Genomic DNA, 20,230 nt, shown 5'->3' with positions numbered 1-20,230 from the left:
GTGAGTCAGGTAAGGAATTTACCAAGACTACTGTCACGGCTGCCGCGCGTACATTCATTGAATCAATACGACACGTACGCCTCTAGGAATGTTAAATGACTGCGGAGGAGCAAACGTAGAGGAACGCGTGTTTCATTTCCAGCGATATGCTCGTTTGAACGTTCCACCAAATTGCTCGTTAAAACGAAATTATCGTCACGCAAACGCGCCTGAATGATTTTATTCTTGAAAACATAACTTTGCAATTTTCGGTTTATGATTTCGTGTGTTACGGCTCCTACATATTTTTCATTTCTCTGTTTCTTACACGAGTGCGTCATGATTATTCATTCTCACGTTCCTCTTGTGGAAAATCGTACAAAAATTAAAAAATCGAAACAAAAACACACCTGCCGAAGCAATAACGTTACTTGGACGATTGGATCGATGCAACGTATGCGTCAATAGCAGCGAATGTGTAAATTACGAGCGCGGTTATTTTACGCAATTTTGTAATTTTGTGCAATGATATCGAAAATTTAACGAAAACGGTTACTTAACCGCGAATTGTCAAATTGAAGACGAACGTAAGTAAACGAACGTTTGTCGGTCTAACTTACTATCGAGTTTCCAAGTCTAAGCATTAAATAAATTTAAAAATTTATTATATGGACATAAACTAGTTTGCAGAACACTTTTGGGACAAGAGTCCATCGTAGACGAAGAAAGAAGAAAGAAGACGAAGAAAAAGAACGAATGGAAGAGGGTGCGCCCTTTATACATTGCGGCTGTACACGCTGATTTATGATGCGACGAAAATTATTGCCGCTGTTAAAATATCTCGAGACGTATTTATTGACAGATACGCGGTGCCTCCGCGAGACCATTCGTAAAACGAGGTGGTCCTCGAGACAACAAGGCAATGCCGACTCTAAATGCTATCCGTAAAGCCTTTCGGTACAAACGAATCGTAAAGGTACCATTTTTGCCAGAAACTGGTCGCCTTTCTTCCAAATATGCAACTTTAATAGCTTCCCATCAAGACTTCCGGGCGTTGAAATCAAAGTTTCCGAGCATTTTACAGTTTAACCGAGCAAAGTACTTTCTCGCGTCATCGCGCAATTCGTGCAAGTCTTTTATCTCTATTATAGTCTTTAATTTCGATAATCTTTTTAAGTACTGTAATCTTTTATTTATGATACGAAGAATATTTATGTTATGTAGTAAAAAGATGAAAGCCTAAAAAAATCTCGAGATCCGAGAATTGGTAGAATATTCAGCATTAGGTACCTAAGTCGACGATGCTATAACAACAATTAAGAAGCTTTTTAGATACTCCTTTTTACGTTGAATCCAACAGAAGGGAAATTAAGATCTTTATCCCTTGTTAAGTTTTAAAATCGCGACAACAGATGTAATCGTTCTGCGAATCTTTTTCTAGAAGGAAATTCATCGCGAATGTATCAGTTAAACATCGAACTAGAAATAATTATGGTAATTATACGTTGTTTTTTTAAAAGTAAATTACATATAGCTGGATCATTGAGATTTCCTAACGCCTAACGAAGAAAGAAACAAAGCGAATTAGGTTTTGTACGATAACATAACTGTTCTATCATACACAAGATTAAGCGATGACAAAAATGATATTGTAACAATCGTTTAAATTACCGCTTTCTAATAATCTGCCCATGTTTATAGAAATGAACTAAATTTCGAAGAAAATTTGGAAAATCCCTTCGTCAAAGAGAGAACGCGACGCCTGGCGCCTACGACACGCGATTTCAAGCGTCGCCGGTGGTGGCCGACTAAAATTAACCTTTCCGGCAACAACCCCTACGATTCCCCGTGTAAACATGCAACGGGAGTCGCCGTTGTGTTCGTCGCCGTGCTAAATCGTCCGCGCTTGTAATATTCGGGCAAGGATCGTCGGCGGCGGCAAAAATTGCGTACGTGAGGCAACTGCTTACGACTTCGTTCGTTTACTAGCCGCTTCCTATTTATACCAAACCGCCACGATGTTTTCACCTTATCAGTGTGTTATTTTCTCTATCTCTACTTAGCCTCGGTTTATTAACTTCTTCCTCCAAAGGAACTATTTTCAAGATTTCGTTTTGTGGTCGCGTTTCCACCCTTTTACGACGAGAACTTTTCTTTTTATCAATGAATGTAATAACGTAATAGCGTGGACAATAAGGTGGCAAATTCGAAAGCGATACAGCTGAATTATAATTTGAAAAATGGGATATTAATTCCGCTTATAATTGGATTCTATCCGATTCCAACAAGTTTCGGTAGTGCGAGATATTATAGTAATCCAGCGGTTTCTTTAAAAGTCACCTACAAACGTAGTTCTTATAAATTAATGCTCTACGTTTATTATATTTCCTCAAGTCATGGAAACGTATCGCAGCAAAGATAAAAGTTATTTAATTATGAAACCAGAGAGGTGATACTTTTAAAAGTTACATTACGCGATTAAATTCAAACTCTCAAAGTCTTCGCTTACACCGCTATGATTTTCCTTCCTTGTTATCAACCTCGTTTAAGGAGTTTCGTTGCTCGTTCCGAGGACGAGATCTTGCGTACATGAAATTTTGCAAACGAATCCGAAGAAGGAAGGCATAAAAGGTTTTCATGGTTGATTTTCTGACCGTAAAGACATAAAATATTTTGTCGTGACGCATTGGAGGCGCGTGGATCACCGGTCTTCGAGTGCATTAACAAAATAACGTAATAAAATCTGCCCCCGCGGTCGCTGCTCTTTGTCCCTTCACCTCTTTCACCTCTTTCACCCCTTTTCGCCCCATTTTCGCTCCAACTTCTCTCGTTCGTTCTTTCTTTCCTCTGTCACACTCGTTTCTTTCGTTCGTTTTTCTTTTTCTAGGTGGCCGCTCGTAAAATCTGATACATTGTGCGACCAGCCGTGGCGTATTCGTCATGTCGAGACACACCGAGGACACGCGATCGACGAAACGAAAGGATTGACCCCGTGGAACGTCCGTGACCAACCATCTTCTTTTTCTCTGCCAGGCACCTACGACTCCAGCGTTCCACGAAGTATCGATTTATGGGGTGAGTCGTATGAATACTTCCTTCCGTGGATTTTTATGCCGTGCATGATGCATGTAATTCAGCGTTTTACTGCTCACAGCGAGATATCCTTGATTACATTGTGTCTGACTTGCTTTCGGATATCGCGATGTTATGTAGCTTTGTGCACCATCTTAATTTACGAGGAAATTCGAAATCCTTTTCGAGCTGATGAAATTAACGACGGGGTCCATTTCGAAGATCGAAAATTTAGCAGCGTTCGTAATTTTTTCATTGAAACTATTTCAACCGAAACTTTCGTTTTATTAATCGATTTAATGCTACGAAATTGCTTCAACTCTTCTAGGATATCTAGAATTAGATTGTGGTTAGGTTAGAATTAGATATCCTTAGAATTAAACCAATTTCGTAGCGTTAAATCGATTAATAAAACGAAAGTTTCGGTTGAAATGGTTTCAATGAAAAAATTACGAACGCTGCTAAATTTTCGATCTTTGAAATCAACACCATCGTTAATTTCATCAGCTCGAAAAGAATATCTAGATATATTAGGACGCTTAGCACGTCAAAAACGGTGCTGCTTCTATTAATAGTAGTTTGCAAAAGTCATCGATGGAAAGTATGATGAAAGTGCAACTTTCTTTCTGCTGTAATATTTGCCAATAGAATGCTATTCGTATTCATGATGAAATACAGAAATGTAAATGAAGAATGATTAATTATAAACCATAAATAGTAAAATTGCAACGCTACACGTCGGGTTTAATATATAATTAACGATATAGTACGACATAATTGGACAGTCTATGTAATGAATTAAAATACAATACAAACATTAACGTAAATAACAATTACTATGCGAAAAGTACCTGCACACCATCAGACAAATAATTCCTCAGTTTTCGAAACTGTGTATATAATTTATATATTACATAGTGTGTGTACACCGAGGAGGTGTCAAGTTTTAATCTTTAGGTCCTCGCGCTCCAAGAATCTACCAACGAATCTCGTCTCCCAATCACAGAATCGCGAGAATTCGGGGTCCATCTCGAGTGGAGTTTCAGATTTCGAGCGCAGCTACGATTCCCTTGTAACATAGCCTGGCTTTACGAGCAGTCGCCAGTGCAGTTCCGACAGTTTTTAGGGTCAAACGAATAGCTAATGCAAATACGGCTTCGTGGTCGGCATTATTTCACCTCTTGTGCTTCACGGTCGGCCGTTAGTCTGGACTGGCTGGAGACGAGCATCTTACTCCGTCTCCTTCGACCCTTCATCGCGCTTTCCATTGATTCGCGCGCGTCCCTTGTCTCGCTTTCGGGAGGGACATTACGCGAGAACTTAACGCTGTTCGTTATCAATTAAGACACGGTCGTCGCAATTAATTCCCTCGGCCGGTATGGAAACGAGAAGCGGAAACGGCGTCGTCTTACGAAGGCGGAGCGCGCGGGTATTTCCTTCGGATCGTGGACCAGAGTCTTAACGATATGCGCTGGGAATAAAGCGGCTTAGGAGAGAGCCACGTAATGATACTGATTAAGAGAGAGGATTTCGAGTCTTGTTTCATTTAGTTAGACAATGGCTTCGTTTATTTCTACGATTCGAGGAAAAAGGGTGGGAAAAAGAAAGAAAGAAAGGAAGGAAGGAAGGAAGGAAACAAAAGAAGAGAGGAAAAGAGAGGATGGAAGTTAAAGACGAGAAGGATATTTCTTAGATACAACGTGATCTGTGACACAAGTTTTCGAGCCTCGATCTGAGCAGTGTTAATACAACTGTTTCGTTGCACAACAAGCTTCGCGTATTTGCTTCAATATGAAACACAACTTTTGTGCGTGTATGTGGGCGCTTTTGCGTAATTGAATTATTATTAACAATACGTGCAGGTTACGAGTTATACACTATTAGCTCAATGTAGAATATTCTGTCGTACAATAGCTTAGTTATATATTACTATTGTCTATGTTATTATCTATATTGCTATTATTATTACACATAGCTTGGTTATGAACAAAACAGATGAGATTGTACATGTAAATTTTATAAATTCCAGCGAGCAATTACTCCATATGACGTTAAACAGAGAAATCTATAACCAATAACTTGTTGTTTGCCAATTTAGTAATATCGTTAATTGGTCAATTATTGCGCAAGACGTAATCAAAACACTACTACGAGTCAATCTCTATTTCATATCACGAGGAACATATTCCCAAAGCATAGATATTCGATGAAAAACCAAGAGCAACAACGTGCAGTTCTTAAAACACGTAACACAACGCGAAACACAAATGAGACGATAGGATGCAAACGAACAGACGATCTCTTGGAAGAAAGAGAGAAATTTGAAAATAAAAGCTCGCGGCTGAGGAGGTAGGAGGTTTTGGAAGCAACGCGGAGAGGGTCGAAATTGAATTAATATGCATAGCCATGCGAGGTCCGGTTTGGAGAGCGACGGTGATGGAACGACGAAATCTATCTCCGACGCGCGTCCCGGTGGCCGGAGAACAAACCTGTAATTTGTCAGAGTGGCGGTCTCTAAGCCCCGGCATTATAATTTACGCCTATGCAGAGAGCAAACTAGAAAGGAGAAGGGTCGACAGCCCCGGACAACACGTACTTGGTTGGCCCTATACCGCGAAATCGATTGACTTTCAGATTATTGTAGAGTGTAGACAAGTAGATATCATTCATTGTTCGTAGAAATAGGTAAAAAATGTCGCTACGTACTTTGTGGGTTGTTCGCAAATTCAAGGGATTCTCGTGTAACAACGACAAAAGCGAGTGATTTTCACGAGTCTTTTTAGATTAGCTAATTGGTTATATGGGACCTTTGTAGACCATTTTGGGACATAGATAAAATAGTCTCGGAGTAAAAATCTACTTCTTTTATTTTAGTTCTTCTTATCGTACATGATGCAGGCCTTGTGATAGTCTTTAACAATGTGAGCATTGTGGCGTGCAATATAATATCTGTCACAACCATCAGAATGGAAAAGTTAAGAAATTTTCTTACAGTCAGATAGTTTACGCTGGAACTGAATCTATTTTTAAAAGGAAAACATGGAAAATTGGAAAGCGCCAGAGTTTAGAAGAAAAATTGAATATAAAGTTATTCGGATCTACGTATATACATCGATGCAAGTTTCATCAGTTTGTTCTTATCGTGTCTGCTACGAGAACCATACGATTCAAACACGCATTTCGTACCAATCAGTTAAAAAAACGAATTGTCTCTATCATTTAAATGTTCGATATAAAAAAACGCCTACATATTCGAAACTATTCGCTCGATCCTATTAAAAGTTTCCTCGTCGTAAGTCTCGAATCGAGCCATCCTCGCTTTCGTTTCACTCTCCGCGAAACTCAGCGAAAAGATCGTTCTCTTGTTAATCTCGTTACATCGAGTTTTTCCTCTTTTTTTGCGGTAAAAATCTCAACGAACAGAAAGCTCGGTACAGCGACGAGTCGTTAAATCGTTCCTTTCTTCGCCAAGAAGAATTTGTCATGTTTCCTCCCGTTGCTTGCCGGTGCTTTAAGCCACTTCTTCTTAAACTTCTCTGGAAAGAACGCAACTCTCGACGAATCGGGAAAGATAGGAGCGAGAAAAAAAGATGGGAAATCCTCGAGGGACGAAACCAGGAGAAAAAGATAAAAATCTCGCGAACGGCGGAACGCATCCGTTAAATTACAATGGGCACGTCGTCGTCGCGTTACAATGTTTTCCTTGGAGCGTGCGTGGAAAGAGAGAGGAAGCGTATCATAAGTTACCGTGTGTGACAGAGGGACTGGTGACGTCGGTTCAGTCCATATTTCATGCTTTTGTTCGATTCTGTCGGGCATTATTTTAGGTTATGTCGAGAAATGCTTTCTGGATCGCGGTTTACCGTTCTCTTCCTCTTGCCACTTCATCCTATTCCCCAACTTTCTCTCCCTTTTTCTTTTTTTCACTCCCTCTCTGTCGCCCCTCCTCTCTCTCTTCGTCTCTACCCATAGCCAATAACCAAAGAGGGAGAAATATGTGGAGTTTCCTGGCCAACCTCACGAGGGCTCTAATGTAAGCCCCTTGTTCGAGGTACGATTTCGTGCTGTACCATCGACACTCGACCTTGTTTGCCCTTTTCCATGTCTCCGCTTGGACAAATAATATCGAAAGACCCGCGAGAACTACTTAATTCCGAAGTACACATCGTACACATCGTACGAAAGATGCTTGAGGAAGATCGATATAAGCCGATTCTGTCTCTTGTTTAGGATCCTTTAAAACAATAACGTCGTCATTTTTGTAAGGGATCGAGACACGAGAGGGAATCTTCCGATGTTTTTAATTCGCGCCCAGTAGGACGACAAGCATCGTGCATTTTGAACGGAAACACTGATACAAATTGTACGTACGATTAATTCATGCCTGGTTCGTCCTGATATTTATCAGTTTCGAAAATAGAAATAACGTTAGTACACAGTTTATCGATGAGTTTTGCGAGAAAACTTCCACGATCTCTGTCACTCTAATATACTTCAGGTAAATCATGCTCTCGCGGTAGGTACATTTGGTCGCATCAATCCGAGAACATGGATGATCCTACAGCCTTCTTTCGCGTGCTCGATCCGAATCATTCGATCCATTCATGTACCTTTATCGGTGAAAACTATCGATCACTTGATAAGAGAAACCCCATAATTTTCATTCCTCCAGATGTGAATGATCGATAGCGAAGGCAAGCGTGCTGCATCCTGAAGATTATCCTTAGTTGACGAGTTGAATTCTTTCCAGTAATCAATTTCCACCACTAAGTGGAGTACTTTCCATACAAATCTTCGCGCGGCTGAATCCTCGCAGCATAAATCAAACTGATTTTATCCCGTTCGGACGAGGGGGGTCGACTTTAACGACACACGTCGTTCGGAATCGTCGCGAAGGTTGCCCGCGTGTCATTCTTGTCGGTCGTTTAACAGCGGCGATAAAACACGTTCCACCTATCCCTTTCTACCTTCAACCGTCTCTCCTCTGTTCGTAAACGGCCGAAACCTTCTCTTACCATGGTTGCACATGGCTTATAAGAGCGCGTGCCACTTTAAAGCATTTCTGCCGATATAAGGGGTTGACTTATGGCTCGCGCGATTCCCCCGAAAAACGACGGAGACGCCAAGATTGCGAGAACCGAGATACCAGCACCAACGAAGAAAAGAACCGAAAAGAAAAAGAAAGAAAGAACGAGAAAAGCCAAGTATGAAGCATACGAAGCAGGCTGAGGGAAGAGAAGAAAAGAAGAGAACTAGAAAGAGGGAGAAGAGGAGAGACATACGCGGTGGCGTCTCGACCGGGACGACCGGGATATTGCATTGTGTTTTCTTTCGGGACAAATGATTTACCGTGTTTCCCCTTATATTGCCGCGAGCTACTACAGCCCCGCAAAAACACGTAAGGGGTTGCGAGAGTCACCGTGAATCGGCGACGGGGCCACGAAGCGCAAGGGGATACCGTTGGTTGAACAAGAGAAAGAAAGAGAGAGAGAGAGAGAGATCGAAATAGAGGCGGACGGAAAGCAAACCGTACGATATGGGAGGTATTACATATTTATGGGCTTCTGGTACGGGCACGGAAGCAAATTTCAGGCAAATCTTGCTGGAAATAACGTTAGAGCCATTGGGACGTAAGGCCGCACCGTTTTCGTAGACGACGAATATCGGCGCGGTCTCGAATATTATTTTCCTTCGGGGTGGCCGAGATTCCCACTATTTTTACGCGTACGATCCTTCGTCGGCTTGTTTATCGTTTATTAAAATCCAATATTTGAATATTTCTTTCTGCCTGGCGCGAGAAATCGTGCCCTCGTGTCGTGGATTCTCATCTCGTTGATTGTTTACAATGTTCAGATTAGTGTAGCCTTTTTCTGTATATAATTGAAATATTTCTTCGCGAGGTATTTTATTGACGATTTTTCTACGCTTTTCCTATGTCTCAATAATATATTATTTATCATATAATTTTCCAAAAACTATATACAAGATGTCCTGTTTCTCACATTCGATTGCAAGTAAATATTCTCGAAAAGCGTTTGGAAATTCGCGAGTCAGCAGACAGCGAGGGAAACTCATCGAGAAGTCCGCGAATTAATCGCAGTGCAGGAAAGTTAACTCATAGGGAATTCTACCGGGCGTATCTACCAGCCAGGCTCATAGAGAATTCTATGGGGCAAATTTGCAGGAAATAACAAGCTACCGGTAGCAATCATGCAAATTAGCATTCGGTGATACATTATTCGTTTCCCATCGAAGCTACCGCGTCCTTGTCTTCGAAGGAGGGGTGTAGCCTTCAAGAGGGTGGCAATTATCGTTTCTTTGTTCGTTGAGTGGTGCTCGCGAACGATCGCGAACTGTGTTCGTGAACATTATCGTTAATAGCGCCATTAACGTGAGATATCGTCGCGGATATTCGTCGAAGTAACCGGAAGGAGTTAACCTCTATTCCGTGGCGGACAGTGGAACTCGATGGACTGTCGACTTCCGATTTCTTTCGGCGATATTTTATGCGTGGGTCGGAGAACGACCCTAGGGGAGCGAGCACGACTGACCGGCGAATTATTGAATATTGAGCAGAGCCACTTCTTCATGATCGTTGGGAATCGAGGGAACGGGAAACAATGACTAGCTCGTGATCGTAACTATCATTTCGGAAAACAGCCACCCCAGACACCGTGTTCCATAGAAAACTCGTAAACCGGTGGCCACCCGCAGCGAGACAAATTTTTATTAAGCCGATGCAGCGTGACGGGTGCTTTGTCGGTGATTAGAAGTTTAACGAGGGGCTGGATAAGGGTGGATCGAAGTTAATTAAGCTTGTATTTAAAGGAAATTTGTACTAATTTAAGTTCTCGAAGTCTCGGTATCAAATATTCCGATTTAATGTTTTAAGTCTAAACAGAAATTCAATATCATCATCATTCGATATATCACATAAATCATATAAATGTTAAATATCGTTCCACTGAATATCGAAGTTCATTAATAAAATAGACAATTGATCCTTTAAATACTTTTGTGAAAATACCTTTGTATGTGTGTGTGTCAAATATTTTCAAGTTCGTTCCAAGCTTTCCGATATAACGAAGATAGTCGTATCTCGTAACAGGGAAAACACTAGTGAAATTTCAAAATGTTTCGTATAATGCACATAATATATTCGTAAAAGGTGTCTGCGAATGTTTGAATACTTTCGTGAGCCTGTGTAGTTGGGAAAGCCTATCAGGGTTGCGAACCTTGGCGACCGAGTAATTTTCGATTGCCAAGACGAAACGACGGATGAATAAGTAAGAAGATATCGAGCCTGCAGCAGTTTGCGATCACTTTGTAGTCGGATCGACTATCTTCGTCTCCTTGTGGATGCGTAGCAGCTACGGTCGAAAAGGGGTTGTTCGGGCTGGCTTTCCACGGAATGTCCTGGTTCGCCGTGGTTAGAGGCGACTGGATACACTGGCACGGGATTTCGCGAGCAATTACGTGATTAAGACGCCTCCGGCTCTGCTTCGGGTCTACTAAGTACGTACTTAGGTCTGATCCGTTACAGTGCTAACTGGCTGTCTCTCCTACCATCTTGTTTCTCCCTTACCGTCGACTGTATCGTTTCTTGTCCTACTCTGCTGGTATGTGTATTTCATGACGAACGTTTACCCCGTCGGCCCTTCTTCGTGAATTTCGTCGCTTTTGAAAATAGAACCACGGATCGTGATCAGCTAACTGAACCACGCAACTTTGCATAGCAACGACAGTCTCATTTACCATAGAAAACATTTCGTGGATAGTTTTATAAAAATCTGAACAAGTTATATATTTATGCTAATCTACATTGTTCAATATCTGCAACTGAAGGATCGTTTTCTATGTTACTTTGATTTTTAAACTAATTTTTGGTAACATACTCGTTTCTACACTTTTTTAATGATTATATTTTTCTTAGTGATATCACAGGACGACAAAGTCCCAACTTAGTTCGGTTAAGTGCTACGACTAATACAAATAAAGTGCCGTCTAAATCTGACACTCGAGTTATTTCATCTCCTCCACCTTGAACGTTAAGTCATTCGAGGTACGCGATATCGACCGATCGGTTTGACCTGACCGATTGCTCTTTAGTCGATAATAGGCAACAACCTTCAAAGGGATTGTTCATCAAGTAATCTCTGTTGCACATTTTGTTGACTTTAACTAATTTACAGTAATCAAATTTTCATAGTAGACCGCGGATTTGTACAAATTTATCAGATTACATTTAGTAAGTAAAACAATTGAAGAATGCTTGTAAGAAACAACTTAAAATGTCCAAGAAACAATTTTTCCAGGAGGTACAGGAAGCTTATGCATTAAGGAAGTTCAAGTTCATGGAAAATATAAACTATATGTGCCTGTATGTTCCGTTTCTTAATTGTAAAGAAACCTCAATTTTCATTTAGACTTTGGATAGTTGGCACAGACAAAAGCTAAGAAATAATTAACCGACGTTTATTGGCACTTAGATTTCTCTCTATGTCTTCTGGCATTTCTAATAACTAGTTAGAGAGGGAAATTGCATTTAAATTTTATACTACAACATTCTCATTCGTACCTAACACATTTTCCTATAGAAAGACCAAATTGTTAAATTACAACGTTTTCTATAAGCACTCTCCGATGGATCTATCTGGGTTCAATTTGAAAATACCTGATATAATTTCTCCGATAGCATTACAATGGTCCTTTTATTGCGACAACTATAAAGTCGTGTTTCATCCTTCCTTCTCCATGAATCTATACAACAGACCATCCGTAGAGAGGCTCACGAGGAATTAAAAACGACGGATGTCGCGTCCATCCTAGCTTTTATCTCCGGTCGCGACGTGTCGCGTACACTTTATGGCCTCGTGAAAGAAGTCCTCGTCGCGTTAGATATTCATTAGGAAGGACGAACAACGTGGTCCCTCTAGTCGTTACGAAAAGACGCGGGCGAGTTGGTTGTCTATAATAAAAAAAAAAAAAAAAAAAAAACAATAATTGGCTGGAGTAACGCGGCGGGTTTAAAAGCATTTTACGACGCTCTTAATTAACCCGGAAATCACAATACGAGGCACAGCGACGTCGTTGGCGTTTCTGTTTGACGGAAAGCCTCGATTCTAACACGCGTTTTACGTTTTAATAAAATACTCTTCTTTAATTATTTGCGCGACTCGTTTCGGCTGTTTCAGCCTAGCTTTTACGCTCGTGCTCTCCTCTTGACGCACTTGTTACGCGCTCCATGTTGCTCCCTAAGCTTTCACGTTGATTCGCTCGTTTTCCTGCGAAAGCAACGTCGTAAAGCAAGGATTAAAACTGCCTGGTCTTCTGTGTATCGATGAAATAGTAACAAAATGTGCGTGGAGCGCTTCGTACAGTGCTAGATACGATTACGTATGTATTTATGCATTTCAGTCTGATGGTGTAGAAATTGAACTTGGTTTTACATAAACTACAGACACAAATCATAAGATACGAAGACACGAAACGTAAAACTCGCAGTAAAACAACATGCAAATATCTCGTCTATGGTTATCTTTCTTCTGTATCTCAGAATACTTTGTATAAACCTTCTCCCTGTTATACCAGCACGATTATGTTTGAAGCTGTTGGAAGGTAGCTGCAATTTCCGAAATCCAATCGTACACAGGATCTTCGAATATTCAAATTTCAATTTTCAAATCCGAGTTCAGACTCGCTTAACCTTTCAATGGACATTCGGGATATTTCACGCAAGTGAATTACCGCGAATAAATAAATATTCTCGAGTGTAAATTTTCAAGCACGACAAGTTCAATCACTTTTTCTATAATAATCGTTGTTTTTTTTACTATCCACATAAAAAAGTTTTCTTACGTTCGATCATCGGAAATTCGAGGCTCACCGTAGGTCATAACCAAACCATAATCTCAGACATGAAAAGAGGCGGATTAGAGAACCAACTATCTTTATTGCTGAGAGCGTTTAGTAAAAATCTCAAGCATAATCTCGACGAAATAGGATAGCTATAAAGCGTGGAGTGTATCAAGGAAGGAATCAGCGTGTTCCACCCTCTTTCTTCCAACGATTTCGACGCGTCGAACCACTCGAAGCGCCTAAGGGGTATATGACGCGTGGCATGGTGTGAACGAGGCCTCATTTGAATCCGAATGGAGACGATTTTCGCAGAAGAGGTTGTCAGTGAAATGGCAGGCCGCGAGAGGGAAGAAAGAAAGCAACGTAGAACGAACAGAGAGGACGAGAGAAACGGTTCACTCTACTTTCTGGCATAACGACGATGCCAGCAATATGTCACCGACAGATATTCCCGTTGGTATTTCAGAGAGTGCGAACTATCGACCGGAAGCTCATGTATTTCCGTTTCTATATTGCATCGGGCTCACTTGGATTCCCTTTCACCGAACCGTTTTTTCTTTCCCTCCCTTTCCTTTCTTCTTTATTCTTATTCTTGTTCTTCTTTTTCGCGATCCTTCGTTTCGAGGAAACGCTGAGTTCGCGTTTGCCAGTACGCCTCAGTCGAGGTTCTCTATTTCTTGGAGATAAAAGTAAACATCGAATTGGAAGTTTTATTTTTACGAGAGAAAGAAGTATGTACATTGATCTTTTTCCTGTTTTTCTTGTTTGAAGAAACTGTGATTTCTAACACGTACGGAATATAGAACAGATAATCGCCTGTGACTTAACGATATCGATAAAGTACACTAAAATATTGCAAATGTTAATGAACAAATGTCCAAATGGAACACACAGATGCAACGCATCTTTTATGAATTTTCTTAAACTGTGTCTCTTCCTCTTTCAGTCTTTCGAATGCTCTGAAGAAGATTTCGCAAAATAGCAGATTAGAATGTTGAATTACGTATCGTATGTGTATCATTACGATACAAACGACTCACATTTCGCGGTATTTTCACAAATCGATACGGTCCTTTCAAGAAGTCACTTAGTCCATCCTTCCTTACAATTTATCCGAAGGTTCGTTTCATTTCATCGGCTTACATTATCGCTGAGAAGCCGCGGGGCAAGGTGGCGGATTAAGTCGCAGAAAAGCAACAGCTCGAAGCGTCGGTCGAATGTCGCTGTTCGACTATTAGCACTTCCTCCCTCTCACAACCTTCCATCCACTGTTTCGCTGGCGGGGTTATTATCCTGCCGATTTCATAACATCCTTCGAAGTCGACGCTTCCTTCGGTATTCCTCTCTTCTCGTCGTTTCCCCTCCTCTTCCGGGACACTAGAACGCCGACACTCGCGCTCCATTAAAGTAATGAAGGCACTGTTGCCTCCGTCTTCGTCTGTCCTAGTCGCATGACGCTACGGACACCAAAGGGTTTCCTTCCAAGGAATTTATTCCGCGTCGGGGGGCTGTTAAACTCAAAACAAACCCAGGCCAACCCATCGTCTTAGCCCTTTCTCATTTTCCGTGGCTCGCGCCTCTGCGCCTTATCCGTCGACGCGGTCGTATCGTCGCCGTGCTCGACGACGTTTCTTCGTTCGTTGTCGTCGTCGTCACGCCGCGAGAAAGACTTTATCGTTTCGCCTGCTTTGCATCCAGGGTATTAAGCCCACGCTGACGACCGGGTATTATTCTTAAACTGCGACGCTCGCGGCTCTTCCAGTCCCTCGATTACCCTCTAATTCTAATTTGACGTTTTCCAACCTACCAGCCACCGGTACTTTCGCCTTTCATAAAAACCGGAGACGAGACTTCTGGTTATTTCTTGCTTACCGCGAAACTGGAACGACTGTTGCTTTTATTTTCCGAGACTGGTTGTCGGTGTCCTTCCGCGCTGGTAATTGCTTCCTTGGAAATTTGCTGATTATCTTCTACGATGCCAGTGTTGTACAGGTGTGCAGCGGCTGTTTGATTAACCAAGAGTAGAAGGTAAGGTATTTCAGGATGTATTTGTCCGAGGTTTGTTTGAGAATTAGCTTTTTTGAGAGTAATTGGAACAGGTCATTGACAAATCGTTCTTTGCGTACATTTTTTCGTTTTGTCGTCTTTAAATAAACAAGTTCCTAGTTCCAGTGACCGCTTATAATAGAATTATTCTGTTTCGCAATAAAAAGCTCGTCTGACGATCGTAAAAGAACGATGGTAAACACGATAATAGACAAAGAGCGTGACTCACCAACGTCGATGTTACTCACTTCCTGTATGCGACTGTACGTCTTCGAGTCTTAATTTGTCAACCAGGAATCAGTTCATGAAAAACGTATGGAGCAGATCGAAGGATCTCGCGGTTCACGTGTACCGATGAATGTAGGCCCGACGTTGGCCATATGTCGCGTGGGTCGCGTGCCTTCACGAGTGGCCATTCGGTGGTTCAGTAATTACGTGCTCGAGGAATAATGAACGACTAATATTGTCGTCCTACCTCCATTCCCGTCTCCTTTCTTCGTCGGTCACGACTTATCGACCTTTCGTTTTGTTGGCTTTTCAGCCGGTTCGTAGCCACGCACGAGTCCTTTGATTCAACTCACGCGTACATGTATACTATATATGTATATCTTTTTTCTACTTTCTTCTTCTCCTCCTTCTCCAATTCATTTTGTATTTTTGTTTATTATTTCCTCTGCCCATTGTCTCGACAACATTTTGTCGTCGTACAGGGGAACAATCGATCTGCCGTGTTGCATTCGCGTTGCACCCTGCCCTCACCCCTCGTGCAAACGAAGATAAGGATCTCTGTCGGACAGGTGAGGCGTGGGAAGCTGAGGCCAGAAGCCGAGGGTTCGAATTCTCTCCACGTCCCTCAAACCTTCTGACAGCCTCCTACAAATAATTAAACTCTTTGTCGTTAGGTTCACCCCTTTCTATTCGGCTGGGCCGGCCCTCTCGATTACTATGGATTCTTTCGACTCTGAATTGCGAAACAGTCAGCTCGAGTGAACGCACGCCATCTCGACACTCTGAACGCTTTGCTATGCTACTTGTTACGGTCCATGCTGGTGAAATATTTTCTGCGGTGAAATTAATTACTATTGCGTTAAGGATGACTTTTCGTTCTTTCTTTTGGTTCTTCGAACTACGATACGAGTAAGTTCTTCCAGCGTGGTTACAGTAGATCGCTGCACTTGTGATCTGTGCGAATGAAATTTCTTCTTTCCAGAAGAAATTGAGAATTCTCTTAAGGTAGTTCGAATTACAATTTTATTTGCATTGATCAAATTCACTGATTCTCCGTTTAGAATTTTGCGCTCGTACATCAGGAGTTCGAGTAAGTAAATTCAATCGGCGGAAGCCAGATGCTAACTAAAACTTTGCTCGAATAAATAAGGTTCATATAAACATAAATCACTACGATAAATTACTTGAAGTAACCCGAACCAAACTATACCTGTGCTACGCTAAATCTTTGTACCAAGCTCACCCCGCTATTCAATCTTAAACTCTCATACTTCCATCTCCGGTAGATTACCTTTTCGTTTCGCACAGGTACCAAAGCCACATAATTAATTAAACTTGCCTAAACTTTCCAAGACGGTACTGGTGTGTCGTTTGATTTGCGATTCGCGACTAGCCGATAGACTTTCACCGCGATACAGAGTGGAAGTCGCGACCGCGTGCAGTTCTCTTCTTTCGTCGGTGAAGAACCAAAGGATAAAAGAGAGGGAGAGAGAGAGAGAGAGAGAGAGAAAGAGAGAGCAAGGGGAGGGTTCTAATTAATGGGCGGCACTGTGCTTGACATGTTTACTCTGGGCGCAACCCCTTGAGCCTTCTCTCTCTATTCTTTTTCAGCGAGGGCGATACAATCCTTGCCCCTCCGTCTTACTTGCCTCCGCCTCTTTCACCTTCCCGTTTCACCCGTCCTCCTCCTCCTCCTCCTCCTCCTCCTCCTCTTCTTCCTCTTTCCTTCTTCCTCTCGTTCTGTTTGTTTTTCTCTCCTTTTTCTTCTTTTTCCTTCCCCTCTTTCTCTTTTTTCTTTTTTTATTTCCACGAGTTTAGTCAAAAGCAGCACGCAAATACTCGCGCGCTCGACGAGCGACCAATTATGCTGACCGAAGAGCGTCGGCGAGAAACTTTAGAGTTCTGATTAAACACGGTGCCTCTAATGGATGGTGCTTCCAGCTGGAGGAGCTGGAAACACGTCATCCGGCAGATCGATCAACGCGACTACGTCGCACGGCTACGAGTTAAGTACGAAATGTAGCACTTTGCTCGGCCGCTTTTATATTTATGGGCTCGGTGACTCGGTGCAACGCGTTCGCGTCGAGGTAAATCGTTGAAAAGGAGCTGCTGCCTGCTCTTGCGAGCTTTCCACTCCTTCCTCTCTGTCTCCTTTACTCCCTTTTCTATTCCTCTTTGTGAATGCTGCGTGTTTCGTGCGATGAACGCGATGAAACGTAATTTCTGCTGAATATCCGATACCTTTTTTACTTTTTACCTTTTAATCCTCTGCGATAGTTCCTGTATCGTTGCAACGATAGGTTTTCTTCGGGTTTTTTTTTTGCGCGGAAAGAAATTACGTAGGATTAAGAGCGAAATGTTTGCGATTGGGATTTTCAAAGGATGACGTGCGATATATTTTAACTCGTGTTATCTCTTTTATTCTAGTTTCTAACTAGAAAAGCTATATTATATATAAAAAAATATTTAAAACTGTAATACCGATATTCACATTTATGAGCGTAAGCGTTACAATTGTAGCGACGACGAATGTTGCAGTTTCAGGGAAATTGCTGTAATAAATGGTGCACGTAAATCGCGACGAAAACGTTGAAGAAACCTTAAGAGAAGCAAAAGCAAAAAGCAAAGATAGAAATCGACGTGGGGTTCGTTTGCATGCTACTTTTCGTTCTTTTTATTGGAAAACTAGTTTTACTCCGGTCAATAATTATCTGATTCCATTGCAACCAAATCAATTACTCATAGTTACCACAATTATCTCAACTTTATTGACACCAATGATCTCGTTAAATACGATCAGCTGGTTATTATTAAATACTTCAGCAAGTATTTTAATTGCGATTAGAGACTTTTCCAATTGCGAATTTGTTACGTTGTTCGATCAAATTGCTTTTCTCTATCGTCGGAAAATTTCGGAAATTTCGGAAACATACGAAAGAATTATTATCGATTTGCCTGGTTTCTAACGATTTGTCGTAAAACATCGCGTCTTTTTTTTCGGTTGAAACAAAAACCAGATCGAAAAATAAAAGACCCGAGAACTGCAGCAGGATTGAACGAAACCGCGGTATCTTAAATAATGTATACGGGACTCTGATTGTGCTTAGCTCTTCTTCTACGAGTATTTTGTTGAGAAATTTAGTAGAATATTTTTTCTCTGCCTAATGACTCACGCGGAATGTGTTAATAAGAACCGGCACGATGTTAGTCGAAGATGTTGCAACTTTGCGCGTGAACTTTTGCCTGTAAGGTATACGGACGTGATTAGAGCACGACGCGGGATACAGTGTTTAGCACTGGCACTCGTGCAACCGGTTATCCCGATACGTGGCGTGCATTTTAAGCGTTTCAATTACATGTGAATTAGTGGTGAGCCATACTTGCTGCCTTGTTGCTTGCTTACCCGATACGCGTGTATACGGAGGCAACAGTTGATTGCAGTTCTTCGGACGAGGAAGCGGTTTTGTTGAAAATTTAATTACACACTCTGTGCGGTATTTTCTTTTACTACGAGCAATTAATTAGCAGAATTGGTTTCTACCGATGGTTGCTGTTGGTATTTTTTCCCAATTATGTCTGATGGATGGGGGAAGGTTGCAAACTCACTGTGGTAAAGGATTACAAAAGGTGGAGATGTAGGTAATTATTTTTTGATATTTTGTTCGCCACGATTCCTTTGGTACAGCTTAGGATAATTATCGTACGATTTTTTATTCGTTAATCATGGAAATATTTCTATTCTGATCGTTACACGCGTGTATTTTCTGCATATTGTAAAAGTATATATGTTTATGAATTACTATAAAAATTTCTTTGTAAATTTTGTGATTTCTGCTTTATTCCACGCGTCGATCAAGGCTTGAATTACCTCATTATCATCCCCTATTTCGCTTCAGATATGTCGCCAAACAATCAAGCCTCCGGTCTATTAACTTTGGAAACAACAAACGCAATTACATAACATCACAGCCTTTGGCTGCAACTTTCTATTACAAACCTGGTTCGATCGATGGACCTGTCCTCCTCGCAATTACCGTGGTTCTTGCCGCTGTGGGCGTCGTCATTTCCATAGAATCATTGAATCGCGTTGCGTACACGATTCCACGGTGATTGCACGTTCCGTGAACGCATAATGAAACGTCGATGAATGCCACTCTCTGAAAACGCTTCGGCGAATAAATAGAGGAAGAAGACGCGAATAAAGGAGGAAACGTCGCGCTGCGAGACTTGACGCGTCGTAATGGAAGCGCGGTACGGTTGCACGCAATTTCCGACCTCGATGACGTTCGATCGATGCTCCGGATGATTATTATCTCCGTTGCTGTTTTGCACCGCGCCCTTTTAACCTTTCACGCTTTTCCGTATCGACGTGCATCTACGTACCGTGAAATGAACAAAGTTGCTTAACGTGCCACCGCGTTTGTTTCAATTTCGCGCCTATACAAAGTGTTCGGCTACAAGTGTCAGGAAATCTAAAGGACGACTCTTGAAGCCGAAATAGGAATTAAGATATGTAAGATAAAGAATAAAAATGTTACATTTCCGGCTTTGTTTTTTAATTATTGACAATTAAAAATCGGCCAAAATATCCCTACACGCGAGCAAACCTCCTTACACGAACGAGAGGAGGTCAGCCGAACGACTAACGAGAAATGGTAGATTGGACGTTAAAGGTGCTTATTCATGGAAATCCATAAGAACATATGAAATTTTCGAGTAGTGAAGTATTGTTATTTCTATACTCAGAGGTAGGATCAGAATAGTTATTATTTTATTGAATGGATAAATCTACCACACCGTTCCGAGCCAAAAAAAAAAAAAGGTTTTATTGCACGCGCTTACAAAAACTAGGGATAAAAACAAAGAAGCATCTAAAGGCTATTATCTTCTAGTTACTATTTCTTATAACTAACGCACCTGCATATGGATGGCGAGCACGAACTCACGTTGTGAGTTTCAACAAGAAGATTAATGTTTCCTCTAATCCTTTGCTTCCATAATTCATAAATAAAAAACCGTATTTTCAATGTTCATAAAAGTTTTACAT

The 20,230-nt window shown here is 41.5% G+C and overlaps 1 long non-coding RNA gene across 2 annotated transcripts in view; it reads left to right on the top strand.

Moving 5' to 3' along the window:
- Nucleotides 1–20,230, top strand: part of LOC126868343 (uncharacterized) — a 129,301-nt gene that overhangs the window by 11,450 nt on the left and 97,621 nt on the right. For both annotated transcript variants that reach the window (XR_007690584.1, XR_007690583.1), the window contains exon 3: nucleotides 2,867–3,054. This is a non-coding gene — a long non-coding RNA (uncharacterized LOC126868343). The remainder of the gene's footprint in view (nucleotides 1–2,866; nucleotides 3,055–20,230) is intronic.

The sequence above is a fragment of the Bombus huntii genome, chromosome 8 (assembly GCF_024542735.1).
Source record: "Bombus huntii isolate Logan2020A chromosome 8, iyBomHunt1.1, whole genome shotgun sequence".
NCBI lineage: Eukaryota > Metazoa > Arthropoda > Insecta > Hymenoptera > Apidae > Bombus > Bombus huntii.
Note: the sequence above shows the minus strand (reverse complement) of the source record. Positions and strands in the feature narration are given on the sequence as shown.